Source organism: Canis lupus, chromosome X, assembly GCF_011100685.1.
Source record: "Canis lupus familiaris isolate Mischka breed German Shepherd chromosome X, alternate assembly UU_Cfam_GSD_1.0, whole genome shotgun sequence".
Taxonomy (NCBI): domain Eukaryota; kingdom Metazoa; phylum Chordata; class Mammalia; order Carnivora; family Canidae; genus Canis; species Canis lupus.
Genome location: NC_049260.1, coordinates 14,690,110 through 14,712,400, shown reverse-complemented (window position 1 = coordinate 14,712,400; position 22,291 = coordinate 14,690,110). Strand labels below are relative to the sequence as shown.

At 36.7% G+C, this 22,291-nt stretch overlaps 1 protein-coding gene and 1 pseudogene across 13 annotated transcripts in view; both read right to left on the bottom strand.

Moving 5' to 3' along the window:
• Positions 1-22,291, bottom strand: part of CDKL5 (cyclin dependent kinase like 5) — a 212,744-nt gene that overhangs the window by 97,210 nt on the left and 93,243 nt on the right. The gene's annotated exons all lie outside the window — the stretch shown is intronic.
• LOC119868373 lies at positions 3,410-9,677 on the bottom strand (annotated as a pseudogene).

Here is a 22,291-nt window from a genome sequence, read left to right as displayed (position 1 = left end):
GTAACAGTGACCCTATTTGCAGATGACATGATCATTTACACAAAAAAATCCCAAGAATCCACCAAAACTTCCTAGAACTACTAAGTTTAGCAGGATTGTAAAATACAAGTTCAACACAAAAAATTAATCATATTTCTTTTTTTTAATATTTATTTTAGAGAGAGACAGAAAGAGCAAGAGGGGCAGAGGAAGAGGGAGAGACAGAACCTCAAGCAGACTCTGCACTGAGCAAAGAGCCTAACACGGGGCTGGATCCCAGGACGGCAAGATCATTACCTGAGCCAAAACCAAGAGTGAGTCACTTAATGGACTGTGCCACCCAGGCGTCCCAATCAATCACATTTCTATATGCAAACAACAAAAATGGGAGACAGAAGTTTAAAAGCAAAGTATCATTTACAATTACTCCAAGGAAAGGGATGCCTGAGTTGCCCAGTTAAGTGTCAGACTCTTGATTTTGGCTCAGGACATGATCTCTGGGTTGTGGAATCAACCCATATGGGGCTCTGTACTCATCACAGAGTCTGCTTGTCCCTTTCCCTCTGCTCCTACCCCCATTTACACACGTGTGCTCTCTCTAACAAACAAAAATCTTAAAAAAAAAGTTACTCCAAGGAAATGAAATATGTACAGGATCTATACCCTGCAAATTATAAAATGTTGGGCAGCCCCGGTGGCTCAGTGGTTTAGTGCTGCCTGCAGCCCAGGGTATGATCCTGGAGACCTGGGATCCAGTCCCACATCAGGCTCCCTGCATGGAGCCTGCTTCTCCCTCTGCCTGTGTCTCTGCTTCTCTCTCTCCTCTCTGTGTATTCTCATGAATAAATAAATAAAATCTTTAAAAAAATTATAAAATGTTGATAAAAAAAAAACTGAAGAAACTCTAAGGATATTGAGAAACAAACCGTACTCACGTATTAGAAAACTCAACGAGATGCCAATTTCCCCCAAATTGATATATAGCTTTAATGCAATTCCTATAAAAAATCTCAGCAAGTGTTTTGTAGATATAGGCAAATTTATTCTAAAATGAAAATGGAAAGGCACATGACCTGGAATCGCTAAAGAAATTTTGAAGAAGCAGAATAAAATGAGAGGAATCACTATACCTGATGTTAAGGCTTACTACAGAGCTACAGAAAAGTAATCAAGACAGTGTGATACTGGCAGAGGGATAAACACACAGATCAATAGGGCCACACAAATACACCTGATTTTTGTCTGCCAAAGCAATTCAATGGAGGAAGGAAAGACTTTTCCACAAATGGTGATGCTACAGCAATTGCAATCCTTAGCCAAGAAAGAGAAGAGAAGAGAAATGCCTCAACCTAAAATTTCACAACTTATACAACAATTCACTCAAAATGGATCATGGACTTAAATACAAGATCATGGACTTGCATTTATTTAAACGTAAATCTATAAAACGTTTAGAAAACAAAGAAGAAAAACTTTAGGATATAGAACTAGACAAAAAGTTAGACTTAGCACCAAAAACACAATCGATAAAAGGAAAAAATGATAAATGATCTTATCAAAATTAAAATTATTTGCTCTGTGGAAGACCTTAAGTGATGGAAAGACAAGCTACAAGCAGGAAGAAAATGTTTTCAAGCATATCCAACAAAGGATTTTAATCCAGAATATATATATATATATTTTAACTCCTTAAACTCAATAGTAATAAAGAATACAATTAGAAATGGACAGAAGACACAGCTATCTCACTGAAGAGGATATACAGATCCCAATTAAGCATGTGAAAAGCACACTATTAGCCATTAGAGAAAAGCAAATTGAAACTATAATGAGATCACCTACACACCTATCAGAATGGCTAAAATTGAAAACAGTGATAAACAATATCACTCATACATTGTTGACGGGAATATAAACCACTCTTGAAACACAGCATCCCAGATTCTTAACAAACTATATATTCACTTATAACTCAGCAGTTACACTCCTGGGCATTTATCCCAGGGAAATAAAAAACTGCTATTCATTAAAAACAACAACAACAACCTTGTACACAAATGTTCATACAGTTTTATTTGTAATAGTTAAAACCTGGAAACAACCTAAAGATCCTTCAAGAGGTGAATAACCAGTGGTGTCTCCATATTATGGACTACTCAGCAATTTAAAAGAAAACAAAAAAGCGAAACTGTTGGTTCATACAAAAACTTGGATGGGTCCTCAAGGGAGTTATGCTGAGGGAAAAAGCCAATCTCAAAAGGTTATATACTGTATCATTACATTTAAATAGTATTCTTAAAATGACAAAATCATAGAGATGAACAGATTAGTGCTTGCAAGGAGTTAGGGAGAGGGGAATGGAGGGGCGCAACTGTGGCTATCAACAGCACAAGAAGAGATCCTTGCCATAAAACTGTTCTGTATCTTGACTGGTGGTCACACGGATCTACACAAGTGATAGAAACTTCACGTGTACATGCATTCACACACATATGAGGGCACGTAAAACTGGTGAAATATGAATAAGGTCAATGAATTATAGCAATGGCAGTTTTCTGGTTATGATATTCTACTATAGTTATGCAAGATGTTACTATTGGAAGCAATTAGTGGAAGGATATATGGAATCTATTATTTTTTACCATTGCATGTGAATCTCTAATTATCTCAAGATAAAACTTTAACAAAATCAAGCAAACAGAGACGCCAGGTGGCTCAGCAGTTGAGTGTCTGCTTTTGGCTCAGGGCGTGATCCTGAGTTCCCGGGATGGAGTCCCACATTGGGATCCCTGCGGGGAGCCTGCTTCTCCTTCTGCCTATGTCTCTGCCTCTCTCTGTGTGTCTCTGACGAATAAACAGAATCTTAAAAAAAAAAAAAATCAAGCAAGAAAGCAATATGTAAAAATCAATGTGAAACAGGAAGTGAGCACAGCAGTGTCCAATCCAAGGTTTCAGAGGTTTTGCAGTGCCCTATAGAAACACACATCTCATTAGTAAATAACTGTACTTATTCCTCATGAAACAGTTTGTGAGAAGAAAATCTGAAAGACTCTTTAATAAGCCACCAGACTGGGTTTTATAAATGCGGCTGTCAGAGCAAGATGCTGTTCATTGGCTGATTTAATGGTTCAGTTGTCCCCATCTTTTCCTTCCTTCCACCCTGTGGCGTGGGAAGAGGCTTCTGATGAAGAGTAGATCAGTTAAAAGAAAAAAAGAAGCTACATTTTTTGCACATCTAAGTAGTGGGTATATCTGTGACCCTGCTACATATAATTAAAGATGCTAATACTAAAACCTTCTGTAATGGAATCACTGCAAATCCATTTCTAAAACTCTGTAGTAGATTTTGCTTAGACTAAGATGTATCAACAAAGAGTTCAAAAGACTGGGAAAGATGAATGCAGCCAGAAACTCTCAGAGGAGGCAGACATGCAGGTTACTCTCTTAAAGCTTTATTAAATAAAGAACATTCTCTAGAATATACGATAAACTTGGTCTACATTTGCATTTAATAAAACTGAACATGATAGTAGTCTAATGTGAAATGTTAAACCATTTAGTGTACAAAACTGTTTACGTAGCTGTCATGCAAGAACACAGTGTGAGGCTTATAGCATTTTCACCCATCTGTGAGTTTTAGAAAGTCACTTGAATAAAATGTTAGATTTCTTCAGTATATATTTCCAACACATTAGTTACATGGGTAATACTCAAACCTTTTTCAACCTTTCTTGCATAAATAAAATCTTAGTACAAGCATCAAAAACACTGGCCACCCCAAAAGACTGCCTGCCAAATTCTTAACAGAATGAGTTCTAAAATAATGCTTATTACATAGGACTTATTAAGTAAAATAAAGCCAAGAACTATCAGTTACTGTAAAATTTATGTAAGAACATTTAATAGTCCAGCTCTAAGCATTTAAATTTCTCACATTAATGAGTATTGTTTATAGAACTAAAAGTCTATCATTCAAGTATCAATGATTACATTTCAGAAAAAGGACATCATTCTTGACAACTTTCTACAAAAGAAAAAAATCATAATGAATAAAACCAGTATCCATAATAAGCTAAACTGGGTGAAGGGGGCCATTTGGAGGAGGGAAGAGTATTTCACTTTCACAGTAGGAATTAGGTAAACGTCATATGGCCCACAGCACAAAATCCATGAGAAAGGCTCAAATTTGAACCCTCCATTATTTTAAAATCCACGTTCATGGATTGTGCATCTGTTTGTACCAATATGTGACAAGTATCTGTTGCTCTTTCATAGACACTGAACCACTGTCAGGAAATATGGGAGAGAAAAAGTCCTTACTAATGTACCACCTAATAGCAACTTTTATTTAAAATATAAATTCAAGTCAACCATTTTAAATGCCAACTATGTTCTTCCATTAATCCCCTTCTCTCCTCTACTATCCCAGACACCCCAAAAGAACCCTTTAGGTCTGTTAAGCTTCATAACTGATGTTAAGTACCACCTCATCTGGGACAAAAATATACTCTCCTTATGTACCTTCCATCTCTTTAACAATTGAGCAAAATCATAATGCTTTCAAGCATGTATCTAAATCTCCAGGTCATTAAGGCTGCTGCTGGCATAACTGCTGGCTTTACAGAACGGCTGCTGGTCTACAATAACTACTGCCCAGTAGCTACTTTTGTTGTTTTATTTCCCCAGAATTCTGCTTATCGTCAGGGAAATCAAAAGGCTATGTGTGCAGGTTAGTGGTGGTGCTTCCTGCCTGCCCTCTTAGATCTTGCTATGCACTCTGTTTAGCACAGTTTTGCTCATTTCCTTGTTTATTGTAACTGCGGTAGGAAGAACTATTTTGGTTTCCAGGAACCATCTTGTCCTTGTGAAAGGACATGGCAGAGAAAGGAAGAACTAAAAAAGAGTCATTGAAGGGGCTTGGCAGACCAGATGTATCATGGTAAGTCTCACTCTGTGGATGCTTCATATGCTTCTTAAAGGTCTTGAAGAAGATATAGAATAACTCGATGATGTTTAAAGCAAGAGACACCAAGGACACCACCAGCATGAAGAGAATGAAGGTGCTTTTCTCCGTGGGGCGAGAGAGGAAGCAGTCCACCTGATGTGGGCAGGGGTCTCGCTTGCAACTGTAAACCGCATTCAGGCTGAATCCATAGATGTACCACTGGATCAGCAGGAAGGCCACCTCAAAAACGGCCTTGAAGAAGACACTGATGATATAGATTCGTAGCAAGCCCCTTCTCATTTTCATCTTACAGTATTTTTCAATGTCAAACCTGAAGTTCTTGATTTCGATTTCAATTTCCTCCTGCAAATGCACCTCCATGTTGACACCACTGGTTTGAGCAGCTCTGAGTTCCTCCCCTTTCTGTTTCAGCTTCTCTTCCTTGCGCATAATGTAGAATATATGCACTAGGTACAAGAGTGAGGGGATGGACACAAATATGATCTGCAGGACCCAGATGTGCACATGAGAGATTGGGAAAGACTTATCATAGCAGACATTTTCACAACCAGGCTGCCGAGTATTACAATGAAAGGCAAACTGCTCATCATCCCAGGCTGACTCAACCGCTGTCTCCAGTAGCAGGATTCTGAAAATGAAAAGGACTGAGAGCCACACCTTCCCTCCAGCGGTGGAGTAAGCTTGAACCTGGTCAAGGAGTTGGCCTAAGGCACTCCAGTCACTCATGTTGCCTGTTCGCTCTTCTTTCGCTTAAAAGAAGTGAAGAAGGCACACCAAGTGATTGCACTCCTTGGAGGATGAAGTAAAATGAAAAAGTAAGTTCAAGCACTCAAAACTTTCTAAAGTTTAAAAGTCTGCTACACCGTTTGGTACCTTCCTCACTCTTTCTCCTAATCAAAGACAATTGCTGATACCCAATCGAAGCTTTTTGTGGATTCATTTTCATATATAGTGAGCCAATACTCTTAAATAAGGATGTACATATATCAATAATGGGTCAAGTTACATAAATGGAACAACATAAACACACCTAAAGGTTTTCTTCAATTCTAGAATAAAGTAATCTCCAAAGATAAAGACTGAAACACAAAAACTGAACTAAAGATTCACATGCATATAGTGACCAATTCATCTTCAAACATTATTAGGGCCATCATTGCCCAAATAGGTAATGATAGGGGTGCCTGCCGGGTTCAGTCAGGCATGCGACTTTTCACCTCAGGGTTGTAAGTTTGAACCCCATGTTGGTGTGGACACTTTAAAAAGAGGGGTGGAAGACCAAATAGATAATGATATTCATTTGAGCATTATTTATTCAGGGCTTACTAGTCACCAGGTACTATACTGGGCACTGGTCCCTATGGGAGCAAAACAGGATTCCTGTACTTGCAACTCACAATTAACTAGAGAAAACAGATCATTAAAAGTACAGTATTTTAGGGGTGCCTGGGTGGCTCAGTCAGTTAAGTGTCGGATTCTTGATGTCTTGCTCTCAGGGTTGTGAATTTAAGCTCTCCATTGGGCTCTAAGCCTCTCATGGGGCCTACTTAAAAAAAAAAAAAAAGTACAGGATTTTATTAAATCTAAAACACAATTGAGTATAAGATAACCCACTATGTTACCTACATTCAGAAAGCAATCAAAGCATCCAGTTTTAAGAGGTGCCTCAATTTCAGAAATGTGAGGGGAAATGTACATCTTAGAATCAATGAAAAAGGCTAAGTGAACAGAAAACTGCAGTTTTAAATAAATGCTAAGAAATTAAAAAAAAAATTGGTACTGACGGAAATTAACTCAAGGACACCCACATCAGTCTGTATAGTCAGCCAGGCAAAGAGTGTGAAAACTATTAACCTGTGATGAAAGCCAGCATGGGCAAAGCTTTGAGGGTGAGAGAACTCACTGTCCTCAGGGAGCTCAAAGGCAGGCAAACTGGTTTCAGGGATCAAGCAGAGATAGCACAGCCCAAGACTGGTGCTGGAGGAGGCTACCTCAGGGGTCTGCTTGGCGGCAGCAGCGAAACCCAAAAGCAGAAAGCATGATTATACTGTGGTGCTGGGGCAAGACTGAAGCTGAGAAATTACTAATGGCAGTTCAGGAGCTCTAGGGGTCAGTTGGAAAGTTGGGGTAAGAGATAGGATATGACTAAAGAATGCACAGAGCAGTACAGGGATGATGGTTCTATGCTAAAATGAACAGCCAGTGAATTTTAGTGATGACAAAAAGTAGAAGAGGATGTCAAGAATCATGAGGGTGATCATAGGAGTCTCTCCCCTAGAGAAAGGAACAGATGATCAATTCTGGCACTGCGGTCCTGAATGCTGTGGTGACTGAAGGGACATTTGCAAGGGTAGCTGCCATCCCAGTTGGCATAAAGTAGCAAGATCAGGACAAAAACAAAAACAAAACAAGAGGAGCTACTACTCCCTCCTTACCTAGAAATTCAAAGTCAGGATCCAGCCAAGAGAGGCCTTAACTTAAATACTTATTTACTGAATGTGAACCACTCTCTCAGTTGAAATGTGAGCACATGGAAACTTTTTGGTTAAAACTAAAATATTGATACACTGCATTTATTCGTGTGGACTTCTTCTAGGAGATTATTATATCAACAGATTTTTTGCAGTTTTGTGGGAGGTTTTTTGTTTTTGTTTTTGTTTTTTTTAAGTTTCAGTAGGAGCAACACAGATATCAACCTCTAGTCTGTTCAGGGTTGGTGGGAGCCAGCATGGGGCACAACCTTTAACTGTGGCCCTACTGAAGACCTTCTCCTCTTTCTCCATTTCCTCCTGACAGCCCTATATCTTTGTAAGAAATGTCTATAAACAAAAGTCTATGTAAAGGTTTCTGCTTCTAATTCAAATCATGCTAGACAAATGGATCTTCCTTTATTTTTTGAAGATTTTATTTTTAAATAATCTCATTAACCCAACATGGCACTTAAACACAAAATCCTGAGATCAAGAGTCACATGTTCCAACAACTGAGCCAGCCAGGTGTCTGAGATCTTACTTTAAAACAAACCACAACTAATTGATTATTACATGGCAAAAAATAATTGTTTTCAGTCAAATCCTTCTAATACAGCAGGACCTCATCATTTCTAAAAAAAAAAAAAAAAAAAAAAAAATGTATTCAGTATGTTAGGATAAAACCCATAAGTTAATATTTTAATTCTCTCTCCTGAAAAACTTTAATTCCCAAAGATAGATATTCATTTTAAACAATTAAGAAACTTAAAAGAGAAGAATATTTCTTAAATGTGAGTTTGCCAGCAATAATAAATCCTAAATACCATTCAACTAATTTGTTTCTTGGTTTAACAGCTATTCCTCACAATAGATTCAGTGAAAAAAAATAAAACTTAAAATGAAACCTAAAAAAAGAAGGCAAAGCTAATGCAATTTACAATGTCTCAATCGCCCAAGGTTTGTTACAACTGTTATCTAAGGATAAGAACTGAAGGCTCCCAAAATGCAATTTTTTAGCAAGTAATCAAATCACAAGGCTTTGAAGTATATACTGTGCTTTCTCAGTTGCTTCAGTAACACATTTTAGCCAAAATGTCCTCCATCATGCAGATTCTGAAAATAATCCTATTAGGCTAAAGTCACCAAGATCTACAGTTTATAATTAATACATTCTTCAAGGTTGATTGAAAATAAACCACTGGCAGCATAAGAGGCATTTATTCTCATTAGTTTTTCAAATTTAAACAGTGCTTAGTCTCCAGAGATTTCAAAATGCCTCAGAAAATTGAGTTACCTTTTCAAAAACAAGTAGGGTAAAGTAATAACGAGTGAAGGTTAAAGACAATAATCCCCGAAACTACTTTAGCATGGATTCTAAAAGGTATCCGATAAAACAGTGCTGTGGGGGAGAAAAGAAAATCAATGATTCCAGTTAATTTAGGGTAAAGTTATTAGCAATTTTCTAAAACTATAAGAAGCTCTTAAGTTTTTCAAATATTTTGTTCTGATAAAGTTCTCACTATAAGCATTTTGAAAATATACAGATCCGAGATTCAAAGGGATGAAAAATAACTAAGAATGAGTCATCTTGGCTAAGGAAACAGGTCATAGAAAAGTTAAAAGTCTCTTGCTGAACAATTATTTTTAAACTGGACAAGGTATTTCCTTTTTTTTTTTTTAAAGATTTTTATTTATTTATTCATGAGAGACACACACAGAGAGAGAGAAAGAGGCAGAGACACAGGCAGAGGGAGAAGCAGGCTCCATGCAGGGAGCCTGACATGGGACTCGATCCCAGGTCTCCAGGATCAGGCCCTGGGCTGAAGGCGGCGCTAAACTGCTGAGCCACTCGGGCTGCCCCTGGACAAGGTATTTCCAATTTTAAAACGTAAACGTAAAACTTCTGGTTTCAGCCCCAACAAATAAAGTGCTTACATATTGTCACTCTTGTCCTTACAGTAAGAGGAAAAAAAAACACTGAAAATCAACTTTCCTTAGGCTTATCAGAGAATTAAAGACATAAGGCAAACTGAACTCCTAAAATGTGGAGAGACAGGCAAATACAGAGAATCACACCCAAGAACAGCTTACCTGGAGCAGAAGGCACTAGAGCAATACACTAGGAAGAAAATAAATGGTAATTTTGACAAAGGCTTGCAAGTAAGAACTCTTAGGAAGCCAATCTTAGGAGAGCCTTCCACAAGCTCCTGGCTTTACCTCCAGGGCTTCACCAGGTTCTGAACATGAAGATCCAAGAATGATCTCCTCCCCTTTTGGGTAAGGCGAAGAAAAAAGTAACACTTTTGAAATATGCGCAGGGTAAAGATCCAATAAAAATCTTCTCCCTTTTGAGGAAGGGGAAGGGAAACAGCCATTCTGAAAACACCCAGGGAAAAAGCAGCTGTTTTGAAATAAACCTAGAATGTTCTCCATAATAAAGGCCAACAACTCCAAGGGAAAATTTACTATAGTCTGACATGTTGTCCCAGGAAAGGGGAAATTAACCAGCTACAGCCCCTCTAGCCTTCTTGCTTCACCTAAAAAGAAGGGGAGATACAGGCTAAAAAATACTTCTGAGGGTTGCAGCCCAGGACTCAGGTCCACAAAAAGACTTAAGATTTAGTCCTATGATTATAGAACACTTCTTCTTACCTAGTACTCTACCACCAAGTCACCCAGATTCTGGTACAGTAATGGCGGATTTCAACGGAAAGAGTTGCAAGAAGCAGACTATTTAAAAAGGAGTTCTTGGGAAAGCACTAAGACCATAGGGGAGAAAAACAAACAAACAAACAAACAGACACCAGAGGAAACTGAAGCCTCTGGCACCTACAGTACAACAAATACTTAATAGCCCAGCCCCAAGCCAAATTACCCTAAAACATTACATTAACAGCCTATTTACCTCAGTTCCCTATTACCTGATATATCCTATCTGGCTTTTAAAAAACATTAAAAAGTGTGCTAAAAGGGAAGACAAAAGGCAGTCTGAGCAGACAAAGTGCAAATCAGAACCAGACTCAGATATGGCACAGATTTGGGGATTATCAGGAATAATTTCAGACAGGGAATTTAAAATAACTATGATTACTAAAGTTAAGAGCTCTAATAGAAAAAGTAGACAACATGTAAGTACAGGTGGGTAATGTAAGCATATACAATTCTAAGAATACTACAAATAAAAAACACTACAACAAAACGAATAATGCTTTTAATGGATTTATCAATAGATTGGACATGGCCAAGGAAAGAATCAGTGAATTTAAAGATATTTCAATAAATATCTAATATCTAAATGCAAAGAGAAACAAAAATTTTAAAAAGCAGAACAGAGTATCTAGAATTACAGAACAATTACAAAAGGTATGACCAGATTACCAGAAGGAAAAGAATGAGATGAAGGAAAAGAAATATTTGAAGGAATAATGGTCAAAAATCTTCCAAAATCTTCCAAAATTAATGGCACCAAACCACACATCAAAAGAGCTCAGAGCAGACAAAGCAAGATAAATATAAAAAAAAAAAAAGACTACTCCTAAACTATATCATATTCAAACTACAGAAAACCAAACATAAAGAGAAAATCATGAAATCATCCAGAGGGAAGAAATATCTTACCTACAGAGAACAAGGATACGAAGTACATCCAACTTTTTTCAGAAGCCATGAAGTGAAATATTTAAAGTGTTGGGGGAAAAAAATCCACCAACCTACAAAGTATTCTGTGAAATTATCCTTCAAAAGTTAAGGAGAGTTACTTTTTCAGAAAAATAAAAAGTGAGAGAATTTTTTAGCAGTAAACCAGGCTAGTAAGAACTGTTTTAAAAAGTTCTTTAGAAAAGGAAAATTATACAGGTCAGAAAGTCAGATCTAGAGAAAATAAGAGCACTGTGGAGAAGTAATAAAGGCAAAATAAAGTATGTTTTTCCTATTAATTAATAGATAACCATTCAAAGTAACAAGGATTATAGCATATAGAAAAGTAAAATGAATGACAGCAATGTTACAAGGGGAATGCGAGGGAAAAATTGGGAAAATTCTAATTTAAGATACTAAATTCCAGGCCATAAAACACAACAGATTTTAAAGCATAAAGATCATACAAAATATAACTCCCATGGGGTGCCCAAGTGGCTCAGTTAGTTAAGCATCCAATTCTTGATTTCAGTTCAGGTCATGATCTCAGGGTCATGGAGCCTGCTTTGGGATTCTCTTTCTTCTTCTTCCTCTGCTTGCTCTCAATCAATCAATCAATCAAGTACACTCTCACAACACAATGGAATTAAACTAGAAATAACATAAAGCTGGAAAATCTCAAAATATTTAGAGATTAAGCAAGACATTTCTAAATATCACACAGATCGGGGATGCGTAGCTGGCTGAGTCAAATGGAGCATGTGACTCTTGATCTCAGAGTCATGAATGCAAGCCCCACACTGGGCAAAAAGCTTACTTTAAAAAATAAAAATAAAAAAATTAACACAAAGGTCAAAGAAGAAATCCTGAGAAATTTGAAAATATTCTGAACTAAATCAAAGTGATAACACAAATCAAAATTGTGTGATGTAGGGCAGCTCTGGTGGCTCAGCGGTTTAGCGCCGCCTTAAGCCCAGGGCATGATCCTGGAGACCCTGGATCAAGTCCCACATCAGGCTCCCTTCATGAAGCCTGCTTCTCCCTCTGCCTGTGTCTCTGCCTCTCTCTCTGTGTGTCTCTCATGAATAAATAAATAAAATTAAAAAAAAAAAATTGTGTGATGTAGTAAAAGCAATGTATAGAAAAAAAGTTTATAGCATAGAATATACACATTAGAAAACAGACCTAAAATGCTTAACCAAAAAAAGTAAATTTAAATAAAAAAAATAATAATAAATAAATAAATAAAATAAATAAATAAATAAATAAAAAATAAAATCAGTAACTAAGCTTCTATCTTAGAAAATAAGACAAAGAGAGATAAGCCTAAAACAGGAAGAATAATAAAAATTATAGAACTAATCAATGAAATTGAACACAGGAACTCACGGCCGGGGGTGGGGGAGAGAGGGGAATCAATGAAAACAAAAGCTGGTTCTTTTAAAAGATCAGTAAAATTGATAAACCTCTAGCCAGGCTAACCAAGAAAAAGAAAAAACATAAATTATTAATATTGGAACTGAAAGAAGAGTCAGCACTACCAATCATACAGACATTAAAAGGAAAATAAAGGCATATTATCGGGTTGCCTGGGTAGCTCAGCGGTTGAGCGTCTGCCTTTGGCTCAGGGAGTGATCCCAGGGTCAAGTCCCACATCAGGCTCTCTGCATGAAGCCTACTTCTCCCTCTGCCTATGTCTCTGCCTGCCTCTCTCTCTCTCTCTCTCTGTGTCTCATAAATAAATAAATAAAATCTTTAAAAAATAAATAAATAAAGGAATATTATGAATAAATCTATGCCTATAAATATGGTAACTTAGGTAAATGGACTAATTCCTTGAAAGATACAAACTATCAAAACGTACGCAAGGAATAATAGATAATCTGAATAGGCCTATATGTACAGAAGAAAAATCAATAACAGTCTTATAAAACAAAAAGTCCCATACCCAGAGTATTTCACTGGTGACTTCTCTTAAACATTTAATGAGAGATTACACCAATTCTCTACAATCTCTTCCAGAAAAATCTCTTCTTCCCAGAAATGGAAGAACAATTCTTAACTCATTCTATGAGGCCAATATTACCTTAATACCAACACCAGATAAAATCATTAAAAGAAAGGTAAACTACAGATAAATATCGCTCATGAACAAAGATGTAGAAATCCTCAACAAATATTAGCAAAGTAAGTACAGCAATGTATAAAAAGAATGAAACACCATGACAATATGGGACTTGTCCCAGGTGTGCAAGGCTGGTTCAAAATTCTAAAATCAATTAATGTAATCTATCATGTAATCTATTTCTAAAATAGAAATACTGTATCATGACATATCAATTGATGCAGAAAAGCACTGACAAAACCAACACCGATTCATTAAAAATCTTTTAGTAATCTAGGAATAGACAGAACTTCCTCAACTTAATAAAGAATATCTACAAAACACCTACAGTTAGTATCATTCCTAATTGTAAGAAACTGCATACCTTCCCACTAAGCTCAGGAACAAGATAAGGATGATCCCTCTCACCACTTTTATTCAACATTTTACTGGAAGTCATAACTAATACAGTAAGACAAGAAAAGGAAATAAAAGGAATATAGATTGGGAAAGAAAAAATAAACTGTTTTGTTCACAGATGATAGAATTGTCCATGAAGAATATACCAAAAAACCTACAATGAAAAATTCCTGGAACTAATAATTCTATCTAGGTCACAATTTACAAGGGTACTATACAAAAATCAATGAATAATTGGAAATGAAAATTTAAAACAATACCATTTACATTATCACACACACAATAAAGTACTGAAGTATAAATCTAACACAATGTTTCCAAGATCTGTATGCAAAAATCTATATAGTTATGTTTAAAGAAATCAAAGATTTCAATAAATGGAGAGATATTCTGCATTCAAGAATTAGATAACTCATATTAAGATGTCAATTCTTCTCAACTTGACCTATAGATTCAATGAGATCCCAATCCCAGTAAGCTATTTTCTGGAACAGAACAGAGCCCAAAAATAGACTCAAACACAGCTGATCTCTGACAAAGAAGCAGAGGCAATCCAATAGGGGGGAAAGGTCTTTTCAACAAATGGTACTGGACATCCATATGCAAAAAAAAAAAAAATCTAGATATAAACCTTTTAAGTTTCATAAAAACTAACTCAAAAGTGGATCACAGACCTAGATACAAAATAACGAAACTTCTAAAAGATAGCCTAAAAAATCTAGGTAACTATGGACTTTGGTGATGAGTTTTTAGATACAATATCAAAAAGACAATCCATGAAAAAAACTGGTACGTTGGACGTCATTAAAATTTTCTGGTCTGCTAAAGTCACTGTTAATAGGGGCACGTGGGTGGTTCAGTCGGTTAAGCATCTGCCTTGGGCTCAGGTCATGATCCCAGGGTCCTGGGATCAAGTTCCGCATCAGGGCCCCGCTTCATGCATCAGGCTCCCTGCTCATCAGGGAGTCTGCTTCTCCCTCTCCATCTGCCTCTCTGCCCCACTTGCGCTTGCTCTCTTGCTCTCTCTCTCAAAAAAAAATAAAATCTTTTTTAAAAATAAACAAGGGGATCCCTGGGTGGCTCAGCGGTTTGGCGCTTGCCTTTGGCCCAAGGCGTGATCCTGGAGTGCCGGGATCGAGTCCCGCATCGGGCTCCCTGCATGGAGCCTGCTTCTCCCTCTGCCTGTGTCTCTGCCTGCCTCTCTCTCTCTCTCTCTCTGCCTCTCATGAATAAATAAATAAAATCTTTTTCAAAATAAATAAATAAAGTCACTGTTAACAAAAAGACATGCCACAGACTGGGAGAAAATATGTGCAAACCACTTATCTGCAGACTGATGTCACTGAAATGGCAAAATAGGGAAATCCGGGACTCTATCCTTCCAAAGAAATAAATAATAAGCTGGAAAAAGTGCTAGGATCAACTTTTCTAGAATTCTGCAACCAAGGAAAGACTTGATAAAGGAAGTAGCTACTTTGTGATATGAGTGCGGTATGCATTTTAAACTGCCCACCTACCTTATCCCACACACCATATCCATGATAGACAAGCAGATGACAAATAGAAGGCAACTTCCTCAACCTGATAAAGGGCATTTATGAAAAACTACAGCTAACATCATGCAGAGTCAGTGGTAAAAGACTGAAAGGCTCAAAATCAGGAGCAAGAAAAAGACGCCCACTTTCACCACTTAATAACATTATACTAGAAGTTTTAGCCAGAACAACTGGGCAACACAAAGAAATAAAAGGTATCCAAATTAAAAAGGAAGAAATAAAACTATTCTCATATAGATGATATATATATATATATATATATATCCATCCATCCTAAAGAATCCATATATTAGAACAAATGAATTCAGCAAAGTTGCAGGTTAAAAAATCAAAACACAGTAATAGCCAGTAGTCCACAAAATGTTAAACACATAATTACCATATGACCCAGCAATTCTACTCCAGGTATATATACAAAAGAATTAAGAGCAAGGACTCAAAATATTTGTATGTGAATGTTCATAGCAGCATTATTCACATTAGCCAAAAGTAGAAGCAATTCAAGTGTCCATCAACAAATGAATGGGTAAACAAAATGTGGTATATGTATACAAGAGAATATTATTCAGCTATAAAAAGGAATGAAGCTCTGATACATGCAACATGAATGAACCATAAAAACTCTACACTAATAGAAGCCAGACATAAATACTGTATTATTCCATGTATATGAAATATATAAAATAGACAAAACTGTAGAGACAGAAAGTAGATCAGAAGTTGCTGGTGGCAAAGGGGAATGGGGGAGTTCTTGCTTAATTGCTGCAGTTTCTTTTAGGGGTGAGGAAGAAAATTGGAGGCTGGGTGGCTCAATCACTTAAGCATTTGCCTTCGGATCAGGTCATGATCATGAAGTCCTGGGATAGAGCCCTGAGTCAGGTTCCCTGTTCAGCGGGGAGCATGCTTCTCCCTCTCCCTCTGCCCCTCGCCTGTGCTTGTGCTCTCTCTCTCTCTCTATAAAAAGTAAATAAAATCTTTGAAGTTGTATGGACTGGCATAAGGACAGACGTATAGACCAACGGCATAAAATTGAGAGTCTGAAAATAAACCCATACAGTGATGGTCAATTTATTTTCAACAAGGGTGACATCACCAATGAAAAGGAAGAAAACTGTCTCCTCAACAAATGGTGGGAAAATTGGATATCTACATCCAAAAGAATGAAGGTGGACCCCTATCTCATATTACATATAAAAATTAACTCAAAATGAAAAAAAAAAAAAAAAAAAAAAAAAAAAAATTAACTCAAAATGAATTAACCACCTAAATAAAGAGCTAAAATCAAACTATTTTTTTCAAACTATTAATTTTTAAAGGCATAAACCATCATGACCTTGGATTTGTCATAAACCATCATGACCTTGGATTTGGCAGTAGTTTCAAAAACACAAGCAACAGAGGAAAAAAAGAGATAAACTAGATTTTATCAAAATTAAAAACTTTAATGCAAAAGACACGTTATTAAGAAAGTGAACAACCCACAGAATGAGGAAAAAATATTTGCAAACCATATATCTGATAAAGGACTTTTATCCAAAATATATAAAGAACTCTTGCAACTTAATAATACCAACAACTCAAAAGGTGGGCAGGGTGGGGCACCTGGGTGGCTCAGTGGTTGAGCCTCTGTCTTTGGCTCGGGTCATGATCCCAGAGTCCTGGGATCGAATCCTGATTCAGGCTCTCCATAGGGAGCCTGCTTCTCCCTCTGGCTATATCTCTGCCTCTCTCTGTGTGTTTCTCATGAATAAATAAGTAAAATCTTTTAAAATAAAAAAAGAGGCAGTATGGCTAAATGGATGATGAGTATTAAAGAGGGTACATGCTGGGATGAGCAATGGGCATCAAATGTAAATCATAAAGCACTAAATTCTACTCCCAAAACCACACAATATGTGGTTTCTAACTAGAATTTAAACTTTAAAAATCGGGCAAAGGATTTAAATAGATATTTTTCCAAAGAAGATATGCAAATGATCAACAAGCACAAAAAAAGATGCTCAACATCACTATCATTACGGACATACAAATCAAATGCACAATATGCTACCACTTTACGTCACTAGGATGGTCACAACAACAACAAAAATAAGGAAACAAGTTATTAGCAAGGATATGGAGAAATTGGAACCTTTGCACATTGCTGGCGGGAATGTAAAGTGGTGCAGCTGCTGTGGAAAAAGTTTTTCGTTTCCTTGGAAAGTTGAACACAGAACTCCCACATTACCTATCACTTCCACTCTTAGGTATAAACCCACAAAGAACTGCAAACAGGAACTCTTTTACACAAAAGTTCACAGCAGCACTGTTCACAGTAGCCAGAACATGGAAGGTGAAAAACAACCCACATATCCGCTGACAGATGAATGGATAAACAAAATGTGATATATTCATACAATGGAATATTAATCAGTCATAAAAAGGAATGAAGGACTGATATATGCTGCAATATGGATGAATCTCAAAAATACTATGCTAAATGAAGGAAGGCAAACTGCAAAGGTCATACATTGTATATGATCCCATTATATGAAATGGGATCCAAAATAGGTAAATCTATAGAGACAGAAAGTAGATTGATGGTTGTCAGGGATACAGAGGAGGAGACATGGGGAGTAGGTGCTTAATGGGTGAGGTTTTCTATTGAGGTCATGAAAACATTTTATACCTTGACAGAGGTAGTGACTGTGCAACACTGTAAACACTGAGTGTGAGTGTAAACACTGAGTTGTGCACTTTAAAATGACTGATTTGGAGGGACGCCTGGGTGACTCAGTGGTTGAGCAACTACCTTCTGCCCAGGGTGTGATCCTGGAGTTCTGGGATCGAGTCCCACATCGGGCTCCCTGTATGGAGCCTGCTTCTCCCTCTGCCTGTGTCTCTGCCTCTTTCTCTCTCTCTCTCTGTGTCTCTCATGAATGAATAAATAAAATCTTCTAAAAATAAAATAAATAAAATGACTGATTTGAGGGCACGTGGGTGGCTCAGTCAGTTGAGCGACTAAATCTTGATTTTGGCTCAGGTAAGGATCTCAGAGTTCTGAGATCGAACCCCACATCAGTCTCTATGTGCAGTCTGCCTGTCCCTCTCCCTTTGCTCCTCCTTGCTCACTTTCTCTCTAAAATAAATATTAAAAAAAATAAAATTAATTGTATGTTATGTCAATTTTACCTGAATCTTTTTTTTTTTCTTTAAGGGGCCTAAAATGTGACTTAACTCCTGGGTCTACCACTTACTAACTTGTAAAGACTTCAGGAAATTAACCTATCTGAGCAATAGTTTCCCCCAGGTAAAAAGAAGGTAATCTGTACTTATAGTTGTTATAAAAATTTAGACTAATGAAAATAAAGCACCTAACATGATGCCTAGAAGTCAAAAGGTACTTAGAATAGAAATTATTACTATTTCTTAATTTCTCATTTATGTTCACCTGAATTATATTCAGAAGATATCTGAAATTTTTAGTCTCCAAAGACTTTCACTGTTCATATTGAAAGAATCTCCTCTTGAATGCAAGTATTCTTTTATAGTCTCAATGAAGATTGTTTTATTCTTTGTACTCATCGGGTTTTTTTTTTAAGACTTTATTTTGAGAGAGAGAGAGAGAGAATATGAGCGAGGGGGAGAGGGAGAGGGAGAAGCAGACTCCCTGAGCAGAGAACCCGATTTGAGGCTCAATCTCAGGACCCCAGGACCATGATCTGAGCTGAAGGCAGATGCTTAACTGACTGAGCTACCCAGGTGCCCCACTTTGTATTCACCTTTGGCTGAAAAGAGTTATTCAGGCCAGTGACAGGACACAGTCAGGGCAAATAGGCGGTATGTGTCTCTGTATGCCCAGTCCCTGGCAAAGTCCATTTCTGTGACAGTTGATATGTGAAAGAGGTAACCAATACAGAATTTCCTACCCAGCCATTGAAACGATTTATCCTAGCCCAGCTCTAGAGAAAAGCAATTTTCAGTGTAAGTCCCACACTTTGATTAACTCTATTCCTCAGACTCCAAGAGTTCCAAGGGCAAAAGAGACAAATAGAAATTGAGACCAATGACCCACTGAGGCCACTATGCTGTTTCCACAGAAATTTCCTTGTTAGAGCTTGTTCAACATTAGGAGTCAGCAAATTTTCTCTGTTAAAGGCCACATAACAAATATTTTAGGCTTTGTATGTCATATAGTCTCCGTCACGACTACTGGACTATTGTCATTTTAGTACAAAGTATCCACAGAAAATACAGAAATGGATGAATATGGCTATATTCCAATAAAATTTTATTTATAAAATTGTGAGCCACATTTGGAAGTTTGCCAACTCCAGATCTACACTGTCAGGGAGGCTCTCCTGCCCATCCAAATACAGTGGTGTTAAGGGAAACAACCTGAATGAACCATGTGGATCAAGTTTTCAGTTGTGCCACGTAGGGAAGGTTCTACAGTCATCAATATCAATACTCCACCCAAGGGTTCTGGGCCCTCTGACACTCAGAAGCAAACAAATTTCCCACTTTATACCATTTTCATTCAACTGTCCTCAATTAATGGCACTACTTCCTAATTTATTTCCGTCTTTATGGTAGTCCTTTTATGGGATTCTAGGAAATACTTATCTTTTTTTCTTTTATTACCGACATGATTTTTTTCCTATGTAGGCTTTCATGAATAATTTATTGAAAAAAATGGGAAAGAAGGTTTCACATCATTTAACTATAATCTTCTCTCAAATTTACCTCTACCAAGCTATATGTTAAGCTTCCTTAAGGGGAGGGGAGAGAACACGATCTTATATTTTTTGATTTATAGATGCTAGACTAAATTTCTTAAAAATAGGAATTACTTATTGACTTCTACAGAACCAGTGTCAGGCAGAGTACCTGATATTTTGTGAGCACTCAAAAGATTTTTCTTAAGCAGATATTTGGTTGAATTGGTGCACTGCTTTAAGTACAGAAGGTACAAAAAAATTTTTTTTTGATATTTTAAAATCAAAAGGTTTTAACATATGAAAAAAAATCTTTAACTTAGAAAAGAGTAAAGCTCAAAAGCATTATAGAATATAAACTATAGCTTTTAAGAGTATTTCAGGATGATATTATCATTTAGATAGAAATAGATCACTGTACTACTTTCCAGTTACTGTTTTCAACAACTGATAGTTATGCTTAACTACTTCAAAGTACCCACCATATGGGCATTTGTTGATCAGTTGCTTTTCTTGTATTACCAGTGAATACATAATTCAGGCCTGTGTTTTAAAAAAAAATGATTTGCTTTCATTTTTGCTCCTGAAGTTTTAAAAAGAATTTGCATTAAAGAGCTAGTGTAAATCCCTTAAGCACAGACATTTATCAGAGACTAATGAAATTATTCATCTGAAGAAGGTATAGAATGTTCTTTTCTTTGAACATCATGTTTTCATGATTAGCAAAAAAGAAAACTTCCAAGTCCATCTAGTGCCCCTGCCAACTCATCCTCTAGTTGGGGGTAGTGGAGTATGTGGGGAAGGGATGGACAAATCATTTAGGAATTGAGTCACTGTGAGAAGGATGAACAAGGTAAAGTCTTCTGTGTAGACAATACATGTAGTTAGTACCAGACAGTTCTAACATGATCATTTCTTTATCCCATTAACTAAAAACCTAACAAACAAAACAAATCTAGATCAGGATAATGATAATAATGGTAACAATGAAGATGATAAAAGCCCAAAAATTCTTTTAGTTCCCTGAAGAAGTTAGACTCGCCTGTTAATTGATACATGAGCCATTATTTCTTTTATTGATAACAAGACAACAGAAACATAGGTAGTTGGCCCTGTATCAAAAGACTAGTAGAATCTGAAATACAAAATATTATAATACAAAGCATGATTTTGATAAGACCTTTGTAGTGTTCCAGAAACTGTTCTACAATTAATTGGATCAGCAAGAAAAAATAGACCAAGAGAGGAAACCACCTCTCTCTTGGTTCTTTGAGTACCCCTTTAAGAGTTGACAGAAGAGGGATCCCTGGGTGGTGCAGCGGTTTGGCGCTTGCCCTTGGCCCAGGGCGCGATCCTGGAGACCCGGGATCGAATCCCACATCGGGCTCCTGGTGCATGGAGCCTGCTTCTCCCTCTGCCTGTGTCTCTGCCTCTCTCTCTGTGTGTGACTATCATAAATAATTAATTAATTAATTAATTAATTAAAAAAAAAAGAGTTGACAGAAGATATCTTCCCCCACTAATAATTCCTATGATCCTTGTTCCTGACCCAAAGTCCAGTTTAACATTGTCATCTCAGTAATCTCCATGGTTCTGAGTACCCCTTTAAGAGTTGACAGAAGATATCTTCCCCCACTAATAATTCCTATGATCCTTGTTCCTGACCCAAAGTCCAGTTTAACATTGTCATCTCAGTAATCTCCATAACTTGTAGTAAATTAAAGTCATTTTAGGAAAGTGTGATTATTTAAAAAAATGATTATGGTGAAATAATCTATACTGAAATATTTCCAACTGCTTACAATCTTTATTAAAAACCCAAGCCTCTCTCTAATTTTCTTCAAATGCTAGAAATTTTGTACACAAGAACCAGGAACCCACATCCTACTTATATCTAAATAAGGAGGAAAGTAATGACAAAGAAAATAATATAATTAATCCTATATATTGTTTGTCGTTATTGATTCATCTCTTTTGTGTTTTAAGAACTCAATTCACATGTAAAACTTAAACCTAAAAAAATTTTTAAGACTTGTTTCATTTAATGTGGAAAAAAACTGAAAGTTTATTTTGTTTTAGTAGAAAATAACTAACTGTGTGGTTTTGGATGGCAGACTATAAGTAATCTGTTAAACTGGTGATGGTTCATTGACTTTTCCTCAAGTATCTTCTTTTAAAAAGTTGTTTTTTATTTTTTAAAAGTGACTGAATCATCATTCAGCTTTTTGGTGGAAAATAAAATTAATCTGAAAAAGAAAAAAAGGAATCGCTAATTCAAAATATATAATGCTTGCTAAAAATGAACCTTTATAACAAAAGACAAATCGTGCATAATAAGCGATAATAACGCAAGAAGCCTTTTGCGAGGGGGGAGGAATATGGGTATTCCTGACTAGTGAGTATTTAATCACATCTATTCTATTACTCTTAATCTCAATTTCACAACTCTCAAAAGAGAAAAA